Raw genomic sequence first — 18,352 nt, 5'->3', positions numbered from 1 at the left:
TGTGGGGCTGCTTGGCGTGACTGCCAGCTCCCCAAAAATGGTGCTGGTGGCAGTGCAGGGACCCCTGCTGCGAGCTGAGGGCACAGTTGCAATGTGCACAGAGGTAGAAGGAGCCACAAGCAGTCAAGAGTGGCCTTGCTCTGTGTGGGTCCCTTCCAGAGGGAGGGAGTTACAAGTCTAAAGTCTCCAAAGAACAAAAGCCACTGCTGTAGGCAGTGTAAAACATGGGGAGATTTTTAAAGTCGCCAATGCCAGGAGATTCAACAGAGCAATTTCAAACTTCTACTGGGGAATTCTTTTGCTTGCTTTCCTAATTGCACAGAATTCAGATAAAACCAGTATTTTGTTTTCTCCTCAGCTGATTTTGGCCTCGCTACTCAGCTCAGCCCTGAGCAGAGCAGACGGTGCTCGGTAACCGGGACTCCTTGGTGGATGGCGCCTGAAGTGGTGACAGGTCAACCATATGGCCCCAAAGTGGACATATGGTCTTTTGGAATTGTGGGAATTGAAATGATAGAACAAGAACCTCCTTACTTGGGCGAAAGTTCTGGCACGGTAAGGAGCAAATACTCACTGGTCCCACTGTCTTTCTCACCTGTCCCATGTCCTGTGTGCCACTGGACAAAATCCCATTGCCATCTGCTGGAACTACTTCCACCAAGGTCCCCTCCTACAAATGTCCCTGCAACACATCAGCATCTGCTGTACTTTTGCTTGCATCAGTGGGGGAACTCAAGCCTTACCACATGCAAACAAACTCCAAACAAACTCCATTCTCACTCAACACTTTCCTTTGGGTTAGTGGTTCCAGTTCTTTTGTCTGTGTAGATGGCCTTAATAACAGGGAAAAAGCATCTTAAAAGTGTTGTTATCTTTCCAGAAATGAAGGAAGGAAACCCAAACCCAACAAAGTTTCTAAAACCGTGGTCTTTAGAGAGGAACCTAACCCTGTGTGCAGTTTCTTCTCACTGGAAAACATGGGCATGAGGGTGTAATGCACAGAGTCTCTTCTGCTTCTTGTGCAGTGCTGCTGAAACACTCAGTGACCGTGTTTCTCTCCTAGCCCAAGCAACATTCTGCACGTCATCAAGCCAGAGCCTGGTGATGTGGAGAGCCTGCCAAAACCTCCTGGTTTTTTTCTGGCACTTTCTGGCATGGGCCTACCATTAATGCCGGGCCCTGGATGCCTCTTGCTGGGGCGAATCCTCCGCTCTCAGAGCCCAGGTGGCAGCTGGCTGCTGCCGAGGGGAAGCGCAGCCGTGCTGGGCACAGCCAGGCCTGGGGGCCATGGCCGTCTGGAGTGTGCCCAGGAGCAGAGAAAGGCCAAGGGCAGCCGCGGGCCGCTGGGCTGCCTGAGGATTCCTCCTCTTCTGCCGGCTGCCCTGCAACTCCTGGCAAAGGCCAGCAGTGTGTGCAGCACTCTGGGCACCGGGCCAGGGAGCCGGGCTGCTCGGCAGGCTGGAGCACAGGGCAGCTCCTTCAGGCCCGGCACTTGTGCCAGGGAAGCGAGGCCAGCGTGAGGCAGGGACAGCTTGGCAGGGCCCATCTGCAGGAGCCAGCGCCTCACGCAGCTCTGGGAGGAAGCGCCTGCAACCCTGCAGTTCTGCACTGAGCCAGAGCAAAGGTGTGAGATGCAGAGTGTTTGGCAGAAATATTCAGGCCCACCAGGCCAGCCTGCTTTGTGCTCTGTGGTGCACAGCAAGCGCTGTGCAATGCAGCTCTGAGCTGCTGGGAGAGAGGCAGTCGGGGATGTGCCTGAGGTGAGTCAAGGGCTTAGCTGAAAATGTAATGAGGAAAATTGAAAAGTGCAGATGGGTCGAGGGCCCAGCTGGGAATAGAACTGGGATAGTAGAAGATTGCATATTTTAGTAAAGATTTTAAAATGAGGTAAGAAGCTAAGTTAGTAATACAGGTAGCAGAAATCATGTGCCTTAGTTAAAGAGTACCAAATATATTAGGAACATAAAGCTAGGAGTGACAGGGATAGAGGAAGCAATTGTGAAGAAGCTGAGACCATAGAAAGACCTTGCCTTAAGAATAATTGAACAGTTAGGAGAGGCTTGGACCATGAGCAGCAGGTGAAAAGGTCTTTGCAACTGGCCATGGGAGGAGAGTTCACCATGAGGAAGACGGCTTTCTTCCTCCCATACAACCACTCCCTCATTTCAAAATCCCACCAATCCAGTTAAGGGAATACAATTGCGCAGCTGTAATAGATATTCAGCTGATAAAAATGCAAAGCAGGCAGGTAATAATTATGTATTATGGGTCCTTAGAAACCTAATGTAAAACCTTTTCTGTAGAAATAGAGAGCAGGAGTCTGCAACTCCTTGCACGTGTCTTTGGAAACTAGTTCACATGTGACCAGGGCTGCAATAAATACCCTTCTTTTCTACTATAATTAGTTGAAGAGTCATCTGTCCGGGCTTCAAGGGTTATGCTGGAGTAGTGAACTGATTTGGATGGGAGCAGAAGAGTTTCAGCAGGCAATTTTTGGAAGAGATGGAAGGCTCTTTTGACTGGGAAAGAAGGTAAAGCCATTTGGAATGGAGAAATGATCCCAAAGTCCATCCAATTGTATCTTTGTGTCTGAATTGAAATCAGAATGATTATAGATAGCTTCATGCAATTTGTCTACAAATTTATCAAAGTCTTCATTCTTTCTTTGACAAATCTGTGTAAAAGACATAGTGTGTAACTTATCTGGAAGTGCAAGAAATGCATTACATGCTAGTTGTTGGCTCATCTGTAAGACTTGATCAATGCTCCTAGCCTGGGCAGTGGCAGTAGCCCAGGGCCCTTTGCCAAGTAACTGTTGTGCTGTTAAACCATACAGAGGATCACCCTGCACTCTAGGTCTTGCAGCTTCTTGAGCACACTTTTCCTCCCAGCTTTTATGAAACATCACCTGCTGATAGGGTGGCATTCTAAGTCTTATTAGGGTATGCACATCAGCTGGAATTAATGCGTTAGATGGAAAAATATACTGCAGAAGTGACTGTGCAAGTTGGCATTTTCAACCAAATTGTGAAAATGCAGCTCTCATCTTTTCTAAAATCTTCCAATCAAAAGGTTCTCAAACTCTACTTGCAGCATTAGTTACTACAAGAAAAGCTTCTACATCTTTGGAGAGAAAAGTCCCTTCTACAATAGCTTCTGCAATAACTTTTTTCTACTTTTGTTTCTCTTTGATGGAGATAAAGCTTGGCCTGCAATTCCTCAGAAAGGATTAGGAGGACCATGCTAGTTTGGGAAATTGACACTGTTTGCCCCAAGCATTCAACAGATGCTTGACATCAGGCACAAATTCCAACGTCCAAAATGTAGTGAGCATCTATTAGGCTCAGACTGCAAGGATAATGTAGAATTGTGGAATTGGCCTTTGGTTATCCTGGCATCACTTTTTCCACCAGGATTAGATTCATCACAGGCCCTTACATCATTCAAACGATTGGCTTGTTGGACAGGAAAACAAATTAACATTACATCTGCAATCCGGAATGAGCTTACCACTGATGTAGGTAGCATACACCACGCTGTGTTACAGGATAGGACTGCTATAAATTTTTTGTTGCTAGCACAAGGAGATGAGCGTGAAGGTTTTAAAGGGATGTGTTGCATGAATCTCTCTGACCACTCTGGATCTATTGACAAGAAATTGTCATTGCTTAAGGAGAATATGAAAAAGCTCACAGTGGTTGAGAATTTTTTTGATGAGTGGCTAAAATCCTGGGGAATAACAGGCTGGCTCAAGGATTTAGTACCCTTTGGCATAATGATACTTTGTCTTCTTTTTTCAATTCTGCTTGTAGTGCCTTTCTGTGAAGAAAATAATTGAGCGTGCTTTTAAATCAGTCTGGCTTGTGCAAAAACAAAACTGGGCAACTGTTGAGAGTTTTTTGCAGATTGAGGAGTTCTGGCTAGACAAGGGCCATATTCAGCCGATGCACAATCCAACCTGCTTGTACTAATGGACAATGGACACATTCACAAACAATGGATAATGGACATATTCAGAAATGGGGTTGGTATATCCTTGAGAAAAATACAAGAAGAGTCATCAGGACTCAGCAAGTTTGACAGCAAGCTTGGGAAAGAAGGAAAAAATTGAACCATGAGTGGGCCAGAAGACGACAGCAAGACGCGTGAAAAATTAGGTGATCCAATCAGCATTCTATTTTAGATGTGTAAACAGCTAGGATTAACCAATCATGTATTAGCTAGAGACACATGGACAGTAGAGATTTATTATAAATATAGTCTTTTTAGGGATAATAAATTTGGCTTTACTGGATCATATTGGTTGTGGTGTGATATCCCTGAACCTCCGCACCCCGCACAAGGGCAGCTGGGGAGGCCCAGCCTGGGCAGCAGCAGAAAAGAGGATTCCCTGGCAGGGCAGGGCTGTGGTGCAGCACGTCCCCAGCAGGAGCCTGGAGCAGCCCAAGGCTCTGTGTGGGCAGGCAGGGGCAGGCAGGAGGCAGAGCTGTCAGCAAAGGAAGGGCCCAGCCAGGTGGGGCAGCCAGGGGATGCCGACAGCCTGCAGGGACAGAGGCGCAGGGCAGGGACACCGTGGGACAGCCTGGGCTGCACAGGGCACAGGGATGGGCAGCAGCTGCAAGACAGCCCTGCCAGAGCCAACATGGGCAGCACTTTGGCCATGGCTGCTGGGCCTGGGCCTGAGGCCACGATGGGACAAGTGACCCTTGCAGGCCTGGGGCCTCATTGCCTCCTTGTCCCTGCTCAGATGCCTGGCAGGGGCCAACATGACAAAACTAAGCTCACAGATGTTGCAAAAGCAGGGGAAAAAGTCAAGGAGGAAGACACAACTTAGGGGGCAAGATATGAGGGACATGGCATGGACACTTCATAAAACAACCAAAAAAAGAAAAAAATCTTTCCCAAAGTCAAAGCCATCAAAATGCAGGCAGGCCATACGCCAGCAAGTGCAGGCACATGCAGCAAATCTTGCCAAAATTGATCCCCATTGAAGGCCAAAACAGAAAAGAAGGACCTACAAACACACTGGAATGGAGACACCATCAAAGAAATTGCAATGGGAGGAGAAAAAAAGAAAATTTGGGAAATCTAGTGACTCTAAGAAAATGGCCAGGGATTATGTCAGGTGCATTGCAAAGGACCAAAACATGCCAAAACTAAGCTAACAGATGTTGCAAAAGCAGGGGAAAAAGTCAAGGAGGAAGACACAACTTAGGGGGCAAGATATGAGGGACATGGCGTGGGCACTTCAGAAAGCAACCAAAAAAAGAAAAAAAATCTTTCCCACAGTCAAAGCCATCAAATGGCATAGCATGCCATCAAGGGCAGGGATATGCACCAAAGATTCCTCTATTGGTCCCCATTGAAATCGCAAGATTCCTTTTTCGATTTTGCCAGTAGGAAACCACAGTTTTCTTCAAGAAGAAGTTTGGAACTCACTGAGCCACAGATAACAGCATTCTAGAAATCTGCAGAACAGGTTTAGAAAGACTGAATATTTTGGCTAAAGACCCCTGAAATATTTCTAGAAAGTCTGAAGTTAATGAAAAATGGCTGTTGGGATCCTTCAGTGATGAACATTAGCCAACACTTTGGCTTTGTGTTGTGCACCTAAGGCCAAACAAAAGTGTTGGACTGGCTGATCTGAGCTCTTTTGATCTCAGTAAAGAATCCTTCAAGCCACAGGAAAAAGGTGGCAATGCTCCTTTTTGCTGGCCAACCCAAGGTTTCCCAGTACAGCCATTTGCCCAGGCAGCCCAGAGCAGTGGTCACAGTGCCAAGGCTGACAGAGCTCAAGAAGAGTTTGGACAATGCTCTCAAGCACATGGAGTGACTCTTGGGGTCACTGCACATGGCCAGGAGATGGACTCGATGACCCTGATGGGCCCTTCCAACTCAGCATATTCCATGATTCTATGACCCTTATTCACACCGTGAGGTAACTTCATGTTCCCTTTAGTTTCCACTCTTGCGTGGTTTCACCTTTACAGCCAGACACAAAACGGTTTTCCTGTTTTGGGAGGTGAAATGAAGACCATTACTTGTGTCCTTGTGACAGTCCTGAGCAAGCATCCCTGCCATGTGTGGCAGCCTCGCAGCCCTGGGGGTGCCTGCGAGCTGGGTGACTCCAATTCTCTCCACCAGGGACAGGAGGAGTTGGGCCGCACACTCGCGCACCGGGGCGGGGCGGCTGCTGGGGAGGAGAGAGCAAACCCTGGGCACAGGGACAAGGAGCAGCGGCAGCGCTGGCCTTGGCCAGAGCCGCTCCCTGCCCTTGCTGGGGGAAGGAGCCTGGGCTCTCCCTGCACCTTCAGACACCTGCACAAGGCTCTGTCCTCAGCTAAACACAAAGGTAGCATTGCACACTAGGCCTGCCGTCACGGAAGAGGGAGGAATTCAGTCTCCCTGCACTGTCTGATACTCAGTTTCTTTCACAGTATTTACTCAGACAAAGATTAAAGAAATAGATGACATATGAATAATTTAGAAATTAAGGACAATTGATGCTGACCCATCAGAGGGCACCCAGTACACAGAGCTACAGCAGGACTGAAGCTCTTTCCACCCATTTATCCCCAAACTTGCAGACCTTTGGAAAATAACAAATGCAGGGAAAACACGTGGTGGACTGTGAAGTGTCAGAATACCCAGCAATGCAGCCTGTTTCTTCTGTGGGGCTTGGCAATGGATGCATCTGAATGTTTTATCCTATTGCAAAGCTGAGGAAAGGGTGGCAGGCAGTTTAGCCAGGCTGTCCTGTTCTAGAGAGTGTCTCTTGGGAACTATCAGGCCCAGCACCAACATTTAGGCAGCATTTGCTGCAACTGTCCCATGGCTGTCAGCCTGTGGAGGTGCCTGTAAAGTGATTCATCTTCTCAAGGCGAACATGAAACATCAGTTTGCATAGAAAGCAGAGCTCTAAGGCCAGGACAGTCATACAAGACTCCTTTGGCAGGAGCTGCACCTGCTGTGCAGGCTGTGCCACACCCAGCAGATTGTCCCCCATGTGCTCCACGCCCCAGCAAGGACCCTCCTCATTTCCCAAGTTAGTGGCATCATGAGGAGACATGGTTTTCCCAGGGCCTCTGTGGTTAGCACTGTGAAATACCAAACACTGCTCACAGCTGCAATTGCAATTGCCCCTCTGCCCACAAAAGCACAAGGCTCTATCCTTGGCCTTTGCAGGCACTTTCCCTTCCCCATCAGTCACCACATCTAGGAAAATCTGACAGACTGGGAGAACTGCAGGAAGCAGCAGGAAGCTGAGTCAGAGGAGCTTTAGTTTGGATATCAGGAAAAAGGGTTTTTCACCCAGAGGGTGGTTGGGCACTGGAACAGGCTCCCCAGGGCAGTGGTCACAGCACCAAGCCTGACAGGGCTGAATGAGCATTTGGACAGCAATCTCAGGCACTTGGTGTGACCCTTGGGCTGTTCTGGGCAAGGCCAGGAGCTGGACTCCATGGTCCTGATGGGCCCCTTCCAGCTCCCCATATTCTACACTTCTGTGATTCTGAGAACTGATGGGCTGCAGGAGGGCAGAAATAGGTGACGAGAGGACAGAAGTGAGGTTGGTTGGAGAATCAAGTCACTGAGTTCATAGAAGATGCAGGATACAGGACCCTTCCCTCCAACCATTCCCATTCTCTGTCTCATCCCTTCTCCCTCCCACACACACAAAGGTGAAGAATATCACTAAAAGAAGAAGAACCTACTTGACTGCCATGTCCATGAGAGCAGTCATTGCTCGTGCAGGAGCCACATTCTCCACCAGGATCCCCAGAGTCTGACTGGTTGCTTTCTGAACAAATTCTGGGGAGATGGACACCATCTGGAGAAGGACCCGAGCACCCTCATGCACCTCAGAGTCCATGTCCTTCTTCAAGGTCACAGAGAGCTCTCCCAGAGTGACAATGGCAAAGCAGGACACCTTGGAACAGAGGTTGGTCACCTGGGGAAGCCATGAGGGGAAACATAAGAATCACCTTGGAAAGAAAACCAGTTGCCTTCAGGAGAAGTCCCAGGAAATGACAACACATCCCACTGTGTCCAGGGGAACATACAAGTACAGGAAGAGCTGGAGAGCACAAGCACAGAAAGGCACTTACTCTGGCACCAATTTCTGGCCTCAGACCTGCTCACTCTGGGCCTAAAATAAAAATTTCATTCAGTGTTCTACTTAACCCTTCTAAATGTCCACAGCTTTCATTTTAGGCCCTTTTACTAGAAAATTAAAGCAAGGGCTGCTTTCAAATCATCAAGGCACAAGTCATAAAGATCAAAGAGTCAGGTGCTCCTGTTCCAAAAAGCAACACCCGCAGTTGAAGCACTCAGCCAGGAAACAGAAAACACATGCTCAGGTCTACAGAATAATTTGCAGTGTTGAATTACAGCTTGGGCAGAGACTGGGACTCTGGGAAATAACATCATCAGTGTCTCAGTTTCTGCATTTGCACCCAAAGATGAGTGTCAGATACCCGACCTGCCAGTAAATACAGCTGCATGTGCCCACAGATCCTACAGATAGCTGACAGAAATTAGAAATCTCAGGTCTAAAACCAGAAATGAAGGCAGACCCTGAGCACACATGGAGATGAACAAGCACATACCTACTCTACACACCGTGTATGAAGTATAGGGGACAATTCAGAACAATGTTCTCACCTCGCTGGTAACTGCCAAGCAAACCTGACAGAGGCTTCAAAGCAGGACCTCTGAATGGGACCCAGCCAGGTGTTGGATGGTGAAGAGTCCCTTCTGGTTCAGCTCCCTGAAAGGCAGAAGATTGATTTTTCTCTCCACCAAGGCAGCACCCTCTGAAATGAGCAGCACTGGGACAGGTACTTGGAGGTGTCAGGGATGGGCAGGGGCGTTTGGAGCCTGCAGTTGCTCCTCAGCTTGGCCCCTCTCCTGCAGAGGCTGGTCCAGGCCAACACTTGGGTGGTGCTCCGAGGCCTGGAGCCAGGGGTGAGGCACCACATCCAGCTGTGCAGCAAGCCCGACGGTACCTCCATGGACGGCGTCTGGGGGCCCTGGTCACAGGCTCTGGCTGTAGAGACCCCCCACTCCTCCGGTGAGCAGCCATCCCCTCTGCAGGGGTGCTGGCAGCAACAGCAGGGAGGCACCCACGCCTGGGGCTGCAGGGGTGGGGGTCCTGTTGTAGCAAGGTGTGACTCCCAAGTTTTGGGGGGCCAAGGGGAAGCAGCCCCCTCCCTGTCCTGGCTCTCCCTGCCCAGGAGACATCGGGCTGTGCTGCAGAACCCCTTACCTGCGGCACGTGCGCTGCGAGTGGAGCTGGGACCCTGCAGAGCCCCACAGCTCCCACCAGCTCCTCTACCGGCCACATCCGAGCGGGGCTGGCACAAGGTAAGGGGCATGGCAGGCAGGTGGCACCCATGCAGGCACATCCCAGAGACCACTGGTCCTGCTGTGCCCCAATATCCCACACTGGGCCCCTTGCCCATGCCCTGCTCTGTCCTGCCCTTCCACCACCAATCTCATACCCCCTCACCACATTGCACCTCCAACTACAAGCAGCAGTAGCTTTCCTGGGGAAGAGCAGGAGGAATGCTGGCTGTGGGTATGCTTTGGTGAGACTGACTGGCTCCCCACTCCTCCCACAGGGAAGATGCATGGCAACAGTGCAAGGAGGTAAGCAGGGGGGCACAGGGCACCTATGCCTGCACCTTCCAGCCCAAGACTGGCAGTGCCATCTCTGTCCTGGTGAATGTCACCAAGACCCACATGCTGCCCACACTCAGCTACTTCAAGGAGCCCTTTTGGCTGCACCAGGCTGTTGAGTCCCAGTGCCACCGCAGCCCCTGCTTGGCTCACAGGGGACGCAGTGTCCCATGTCCCGTTTCACAGGAGCGACGAATGCCTATCCCCAACACCACCAATGCTCACAGATGCCCCACAGCTTGTGCAGGTAACAGTGTCGCAGGACCGGCTGAGCCTGCAGTGGCTGCCGCCCCTGGAGCTGCCTGCAGAGCAGCTGGACTACCAGCTCGGCTATGCCATGGAGAACAGCCATGACTGGAAGGCAAGGCCTGCCAGGGAACCCCGAGCAGCGCTGCCCCCCTCCGCTGCTGACACACGGCAGGCGCGGGGTCGGGCCAAGCGGGACCCGCCCCTTGGTGCCAGCCCACAGCAGCCATGCCTCCAGCTCGACTCTGCCCCGCAGGTCCTGCAGGTTCCGCGAGCAGCGAGGAAAGAGGTCCTGGACCTGCGGCCAGGCTCCCGCTACCCCGCGCAGGTGCGGGCCCAGCCCAGCGGGCCGTGGTACTGGGGCAGCTGGAGCGCCGGGCCCAAACCCGTTGTGGTTGATGCCGTGGCCGATGCGGGTAAGGGGCAGGGCTGGAGGCTGCGGCCGCAGGAGCCTCACGGCTGACAGCAACAGGCGGACAGTGCTGGAAATGGGGAGGGGGGCACGGGGCAGGGGGCTGCGAGGGGCTCAGAGATGGTGGCTCTGGGAAAGGCTACAGTTCCGGCATTCCTCCTCCGATGCAGGCTGGCTCATCCCCAGTGTTACGGTGGTGCCGCTGCTCTTCTCAGCAGCGCTCCTGGGGCTGTGTTGCACCTTCCCCTCCCTCTACAGGTAAGGGCTGTGCCGGGGGCAGGCGGGGGGGTCCAGCACCAAGCCTGGGCACCTTGCATGGGGCATTATGGCACCTCAAGTCTGAGGGTAAATTCGATGCCCCTTCCTGCGTACCCAGCAACATGAAGCAGAAACTCCGGCCTCCCGTTCCTGAGCTGCACCGTGCTCTGGGCAGCTTCCTCCAGGAAAGCAGCAAGCACGGGCAGGCCAGTGGGTGGGCAGGGCGACTCAGCTGCTCCCGGGGGCAGCTCGAAGGGCAGCCACTACCCCGTCCACTCCATGTCGCCCCAGGCCATGCCTTCGACAAGCAGCCGCCGGAGGAGACCGTCCTGCCCTGCCTGCTGGAGGTGCTGCCTGGCCCGCGGCCGGAGCACGCTGGGGGCCGCCTGTCCAGCACCGACATTGCCAACCAGTCCTACCTGCTCATGGGCGGCTTGGAGCCGCGGGCAGCCACGACCGCCCCCACCCCGCCATAAACTCCTGTTCCCCCCGAGCCCCCGCCTGATCCCTCCTGCGCTGCCGCGCCCCCGGCGCGGATCGCTCCGCCTTAGCAAGAACGCCCCGCCCTGGTCCCGCCCCCAGTCCCGCCCCCTCCCCTCACGCACGGAGCGCTCCGCCCCGTCCCGCGGCTCAGCCAATCGCGTTGCGTCGCGCGGCGGTCGCCGGGCAGTGTGCGGCCGTTGGGTGTGAAGCGGCCCAGCAGGGCCCTCTCCGCCCACCATTTGAAATGCTGCCGGGCGGGCGAGCGGCGGCGGCGCCGCGGAGGTGAGCGTGCCACAGGGCCGGAGAGGCGGCCTGCAGGCGCAGTCCTGAGCGGGGAGGCTGTGGTGAGGCGGGCAGGGGAAGGGAGAATGTCGCTTATCGGAGGGAGCCCCAAAGAGCGGCTGGAAGAGGTGCCGGCTGATCAAGGACCCCTGAGGAGCGGAGGGAGGGCGTATCGGCTGACTGAGTGTCCCGAGGAGCGGCTGGGGAGAGTGGGGGTGTGCGTTGGCGGGGAGGAGCGGCCGCAGCGCTTGCACGGTCCGGTGGTGGGGAGGCCGGCGGGGCTGTCGGAGCAGGCTCAGCCCGGCCGGTGGGCACGGCTAAGCCCGCCCGCCCGCAGGACCACGGCGCAGTTCCTGTTGGAGGCGGACCTGCACGGGCTGCTGAAGCTGGACACGCTGATCCCGACCGCGCCGCCTGCGCGATGGCAGCGCAAGGCCAAGGAGAGCAGCCCCGGGCCCAGCCCCGTTGGCGTGTTGCCCGTGAAGCCGGCCAATCGCTCCCACAGCTCCAGCAAGACGCCGTCCACGACAGCCGGTGAGCGCCGGCCACCGGTGGCAGAGGTTGAGTGCGGGAGCCTCGCCCAGGCTGCTTGTCCGTAGCCACGGGGCTCTGGGCTCCCTGCCACGCTGCCCTACCGGCTGCTGCTCAGGCAGGAGGAGGTGGGCTGTGCTCCTGACAGCCACCCACCTCCTTGCCAGCATGAGGGGCAGAGCTCTGAGCACTGGGGCTGCCGAGCTGCTGTTCGCCCAGCTGAGCCTTGCTGGCACAGCTGTATGCTAGGACGAGTTTGGGCAGGACTGTCAGCTGACAGCTTTACATCCTGTGAGCGCTTTTGTATCTTCCCCTTATCTCTGGACTCTGGAATTGTTGCACTAGACCCAAGGAGTTGCACCACACTGTCCCTAACCAACTTGGTGGCAGGGAGGAAAATATAAGTTAGTTGTGACTGTGTGGCATGAGACCTCAGAGTCCTACTTGTCTGGTGGGTGTGATGTGGAAGAGTGTTGGGTTTGCTCCCGTGAAAGCTCTAATACAGGCTGTTAAATAGCTGTAAGACAATATTTTCATATGTGAATGCAGGTAAATCTGGATCCAAAATTCAAAGCTACCCCACAAAGGCCGGGGGAGATCGCTACATTCCCAAACGCAGCACCATGCAGATGGAGATGGCAAATTTCCTCCTAACCAAAGAGAATGACCCTGCTGAGGATTCCCCTACCAAGAAGGTGAGCATGTTGCTAAGTTACAATTGCTTCAACAACCGCTACTCCTTCCTGCCCCTTTACAGAGCAGTGAACAATAGGTTCTATCAAGTGGGCAGACGGCACTGACAAGTCCCAGCCATCACTACTTGCAGCTCTGGGCTTCAGGAGCCTAGGATGAGACTGAAGCTGTAGAGACTGCCATGCACTCTAAGCCTATGCTGCTTCTGGTAGCAAAATTTAGCTTTTGACTAATGAGGCTTTAAAATGTAGCAGGCAACACAAACACAAAGCTGTTGAGCCTATGCAAAGTGAAACTGCTGGTGGTAGCTATTCTAGGACAATGTCTCCACAGGGAACACTTCTGGAATGTTTTACACTGTCTTCTGAAATCTGTTTGTGAAGCATTTGGTCGCTTTGTGGCTGTGGCTTTTCCCACTGGCAATGACACTGAATTTGCCATTGTGTGAAAATGTGAGCAGGACGATGTATGACAGTCTGAGGAAAAACTGCTTTGACCTGCCTCTGTGTGACTGACCCTTGCAGCACAGGCAAACATCTTCAGATTCTAAGAGAAGGGGACTTAGGTGTCTGTTTAAATTGCAGTGTGGGAATTGTTTTAAATGCATTGCACTGAGGGTGATTTGTCTCTGTAGGAGCAACAGAAAGCCTGGGCAGTGAATCTGAAATGTTTTGATGTAGAAGAGGCAAAAATCCTCCACCTCAGAGGAAAACCACAGAATGCTCCAGAAGGTGTGATACAGGCTCTGTGTGAGCTGAATCAGCAGGAGAGATCAGGTCAGGGGAACAGCAACACAGAGGCTCTGTGTGTGGTCACAGGAGAAATCAACTGGTTTCTGAGAGCTGTACAGGCTGGAGTCTCCTTTCTTAAGGTTCCTGAGGTCGAGGGAGGGCATAACAGTTACAGTGAATTTATTTAGGAGAGTTGCTATGACTGCCAGTTGGTCACCTGTTACAGGGCTTGCAAGGGTCTTCAGGGTGGCGAGAGAGACGAGAATCTTGACCTCATGTTCAGAAGGCTGGATTTATTATTTTATGATATATATTACATTATTACTATACTAAAAGAAATAGAAGGAAAGTTCTCAGAAGCTAGCTAAGCTAAGAATAGAGAAAGAATGAATAAACAAAGGGCTGTGTCTCAGCAGAGAGCGAGACCTAGCTCTGCCTTGAGTGATCAGTAAATCCAAACATCCACCCGAGACCAATCACACATCCACCTGTTGCATTCCCCAGCAGCAGATAACCATTGTTTACCTTTTGTTGCTGAGGCCACAGCTTCTCAGAAGGGGGAAAAATCCTAAAGAAAGGATTTTTATGAAAAGATGTCAGTGACCTTTCACCTATACTGCAGGTTCCAAACCTTCATGAAGTCTGTAAGAGCATCAAACCCTCTGCTGTGCACTTTCTAGCTTAAACTGCAACTAAATAGAATGGGATTCAAAAACCCAAGTGTTTGTCAAATTTGTTTCCATGAATGAGGAAATTGTAGCTCACCCCTGTTCAGCAGTTCATACTGCCAGTGATTTTAGTGCACTGCAGGCTTGTGAGTGTTTCTCTTAGGACTTTATTTTCACTCCAAGGGATTCCTAGTTGGGTGAGCAGCACTCAGCTGGGAGGAAACTAACTCAGGTTAACAAACCTGTTCCCCTGCACACAGGCTGTCAGAATAACCTGAAAGTGCTCTACAGTCAGAAAATGGCACCTGGATCCAGCAGGAAGAATAGCAGAAATATTCCCTCAAAGCCAGAACGGGTCTTGGATGCACCAGAGATGTTCAACGACTACTGTAAGTAGGCTACAGGGTTGAGTGCTGGGCATCCAGAACATTCTGCACTGGATTGCTGTTCCTAGGACAGTGTAACTGGGCTATCTGTATTATTTGGTGTACCCAGGCTAGCACAGACCCCTTCTGGAGTGTCCCTGTGTGGCCTTACCGGGACAGTGGTCTAGGGCACAGTGTAGATGCCTTGGAGCAGGGTATCTGGCCCCAGCAGCTGGGCATAGTGACACTCAGAAGGCTGCCCCTCACCTGCACGTGTGTGTGTGCACATGTGCACCCACACCTGCTGCAGCAGCACGGGTGAAGGGCAGGGCTCTCTAGCCAAGCACGGTGTGACCTGCATTGCTCTTTCAAATTGTAGAACTGAATCTCATAGACTGGAGATCCCAGAACTTGCTGGCAGTGGCTCTGGACAGCACTGCTACACAGCGCTCTCATACCAGGACCTCAGTGCTGCCTCACCTGAGGATTTAGAGCTGCCTCCCGGCCTTTCCAGGCTAAGTGCAGGTGCTCAGGACTCTGAGGTTTCCTAGCTTCTTGGGAGAAGGTGTTTGCTTCATCTGGACTTCTTGGGGTTTCATTGGAGGAGCCAGGCACAGGCAAATTTCATCTCCACTGTGAGCTCTTCATTCTGCTTGTTCCCATGAAGCTCAAATGCCAACCTGAGCTCATCATTCCTCTGGTTCCCACAGACCATCACAGCCCTTCCATGGCCTCTCCAGAGAGGAGCAGCTGCACATCTTCAGAGCAGCAGTTGCCAGCCCGCATCCCATCAGGGAGGGAAAGAGTTTCTACCCTTGCTTTCCAAGCAGGTTCTGGTTAATGACCCTTTAAAGTGTTTTCCTGCAATGCTCTATCATGGGTAGATCTCAAGTGAGAATCAGGTAGAAAGGGTCAAGTCACCTAGGAAGGGGGACCGTGAAAACAGAAAGATTCTTTGCCTGCTTTTCCTGGCCTTGCTGCAGATTTGGAGGGTGTTCTGGGCATTTTGCAGACAGCCTCTCTGTAGGGGTACAAGGGCAAGGTGGAAGATATTGCCTAACAAGTGGTCAGTGTTAGGTGCACTCTCCTCTTTCTTTGAATGAAGCCAAACTAGGACTCTGATAGGATATTGCAGATGTTTAAGACTGTCTGCCCTGCAGATCAAGCCGTGCCATTTGACGCTGGCAGGGGCTATGTAGAAATCACGAGCGGGCCGGGGCTGCTGAGGAACGCGCCTCGAGCTGTTTGTTTTCCAGCATCAGTCTCATTACGTGGTTATGACAATGGGAAGATGCCAGCAGCTCACATCCCAGGCAGCAGACAAAGAACTTAATGGTAAAACTTACTTTAAAAGTTTCTTGACCAATCACACAAAGCAAAAGCATATTGACAGCAGTTCTATCCAATCACTTTAAGCAGAGGTACTTTTGGTTCAAACAGTGCTTGTTTATTTTGAAGACAATACCTACCAGTAAGCCTTAAAACACAATGCACTGAGCTCCATTATTAAGCTTCAACCTTCCCAATATGTTGCTAGATAAACTTTTCTGTAGCTTGGAGATTTATTCTAGACCAGCGTTAATACACAGACCATTGTTCTATTTGTCCTTGCTTTTCTGCAGTTTAAACAATTTTTCTGCTGACCTATCTCACGGCTGCTGCTTGGCTCTAATCACAGTTCTGCTGTATCTGAGACCTGCCTTTTGCAGCTTTCCCAAACTCTCTAATTTTGTGGATTCCCTCAGAGGACTCAGTGTCAGAGCCTCTGGAGAAGCGTGGAGGGCAGGGCTCAGGCAGGCTGTGCCAGTGCAGGATTTGAACTCAAGGCACCAGGAAGCACCGAGGCTGCAGACAGGAACTCAACCCTTCTCATCTCCCTCCCTGCCAGAGGCAGGCTCAGAGCAGCCATCTCACCCCTCTCTAAACCAGTGGGGGCTCTGTCCTTACCAGGCTCCTCGGGCTCCTGGGGATTGTTCCCACAGCTCTCGGTGCCAGGCAAAGCTCCCTCTGCTGCAGCTCTGTCCACAGGCTCCCCTCCTGAGGACTCAGGGGCAACATTAATATTCCCCTTGAAAAAGAAACAGAAAGGAAGAAACCGTTCTCACCACTTAGACAAAACACCTGCTCCAACAACTCCATGGCTCACACACTTAATCCCTTGTTCCTAAAAAGAACTCTGGGCCCCAAAGCCCTTCAACAGTCAGAAAAAATTGACTTCTCAAACACAGTCCAAAAGCTGTCAAAGCTGACAGTGACAGTGTTGAACATGGGGGTGACACTGAACACATGGAATGGCTGCTAAGGAAATCAATTGCTGCTCTGTTCTGTAAGGTTGCATGTCTGACAGCACTACCATCAGTCCTCATGTCACTAATTGCAATGGAAATAGCACTGTCTTCTTTCTTCAGCCAACACCCCAATCGGTGTAATGGTTTCAATGCCTCACCCAAGGCAAGTTGATGTAGAAATAAAGTCAATGTACCTCATTTTGCAGGGCCCTAGGGTCTGAAATTGCTATTACAGTTTTCTTTATAATGATGGGCAAATCTTTTTTCTCTGTGTTTTCTCTTGATGGCTTTTTGAACGATAGGTGCTCTCACAGTGAGTTGTCTGATGCTACATGGGCCACCTTTAATTTTTGAGGGAATGTCCTGCCAGGCTCTAGCTCCACAAATGAGCCAATATTCTGTTGCTAATTGATGTGGGGACTCATCTAGGTCATCTACTCGTCAGCAGTTTCACCCTTAGGGGGCACTGGGGTAGTACAATTGCACCACAAACTGGAGTATCTGTCCTCAGGATGATGGGGAGTAACATTCAACTGTGGATCTCCCTGGTACTGAAACTCAGCACAAAATTCCATCACCAATGAACCAAGAATCCCAATTCTTGAGGTTCAGAAGGTGCTTTAAGAAGATCAGGGGCCCAGTGATGTCAGCTGGTTATGGGATTGGTCTCGTTGGCAGCCTCACACCAATATTTGTCACGATTGGGTATTGGCTGCTCCTTGGCTGGCACAGGCACACCGACCAGACGGGTTGCAAATGATTTGTCTGGGCTGAAATGGGTCAAACACACGGTGTCTGAGCCTGCTGACTTGGCTAAAGCAAGGCAAAGCTTCATTTTTGGTTGATCTACAGGCACGTATGCATGCAAAAGCAAGCAAGCAAAACCAACAAGTGCCAGTATATCATTTGATCAAGCTCCATGTTCCTGTTCAGCTGTTTTTTGGCAAAAGCTTCCCCATCTATTTCAGTTCTCAAGCAAATCTTTTAGCTCTTGTTCAGGGACTGGCCAACTATAGGGCACTAAACTGTCCCTCTAACCTTCAATTTTTACAAATTTGGATATCTTAGAATTTTTTGGAACACAATGGACACCACGCTTTTGCTGAAAGAGCTCTATGATACAAACCATTTTCCCAGTCCAAAAATCAACATCAAACTCCAGAATTGTAGCTTTCACAGGTTGAACGGGGAACGTCTGGCACGCACAGTAGCTTCTCCGTGCGGCTCACGTCTGCGTGCTCATTTCCTTGCTGGTGGAATTGTCGGTGTGCTCTTGTGTATGAGACGGTTTCACATCCTTCACCAGGACCCACTTAGGTCCGGCACCTGTGCAAATACAAGCATACCCTTTGCCCCAAGTGATTAGTGAAAATGGTCCTTCAGTTTGTCCTAACTCAAGGTTTCTGATCAAAACTGAAGGATTTTCTTTCAATTTTTCCTGTGTGCTGTTTGAAAAGTGCCTAAAAATTGGAGGATTAGTTCCTGCAAATGAGCTATTAAAAACATAAAGACATATAAAGCTTTGCTCAACCTCATCTGGGGTGTTGCTTGGGCTACTCTCCATTTTCTTGTTGTAGAATGGTTTTAGAGTGTGGTGCGTCCTTTCAACAATTGCCTGACCTGTGTAGGAATAGGGAATTCCAAAATGTGGCGAACACTCCAGTCCATCAAAAATGTGGCCAATTTTTGAGCTGTGTATATGGGACCATTTGTCAGT

General features: G+C 51.3%; 1 long non-coding RNA gene across 1 annotated transcript; it reads left to right on the top strand.

The window, feature by feature from the left end:
• The first annotated feature begins 395 nt into the window (after nucleotides 1–395).
• On the top strand, nucleotides 396–4,264 carry LOC134430090 (uncharacterized). The gene is made up of 3 exons (XR_010030730.1): nucleotides 396–555; nucleotides 2,406–2,531; nucleotides 3,813–4,264. It is a non-coding gene; the product is annotated as an uncharacterized LOC134430090 (long non-coding RNA).
• The last annotated feature ends 14,088 nt before the right edge of the window (nucleotides 4,265–18,352 follow it).

This window comes from Melospiza melodia, chromosome 27 (assembly GCF_035770615.1).
Source record: "Melospiza melodia melodia isolate bMelMel2 chromosome 27, bMelMel2.pri, whole genome shotgun sequence".
NCBI lineage: Eukaryota > Metazoa > Chordata > Aves > Passeriformes > Passerellidae > Melospiza > Melospiza melodia.
Note: the sequence above shows the minus strand (reverse complement) of the source record. Positions and strands in the feature narration are given on the sequence as shown.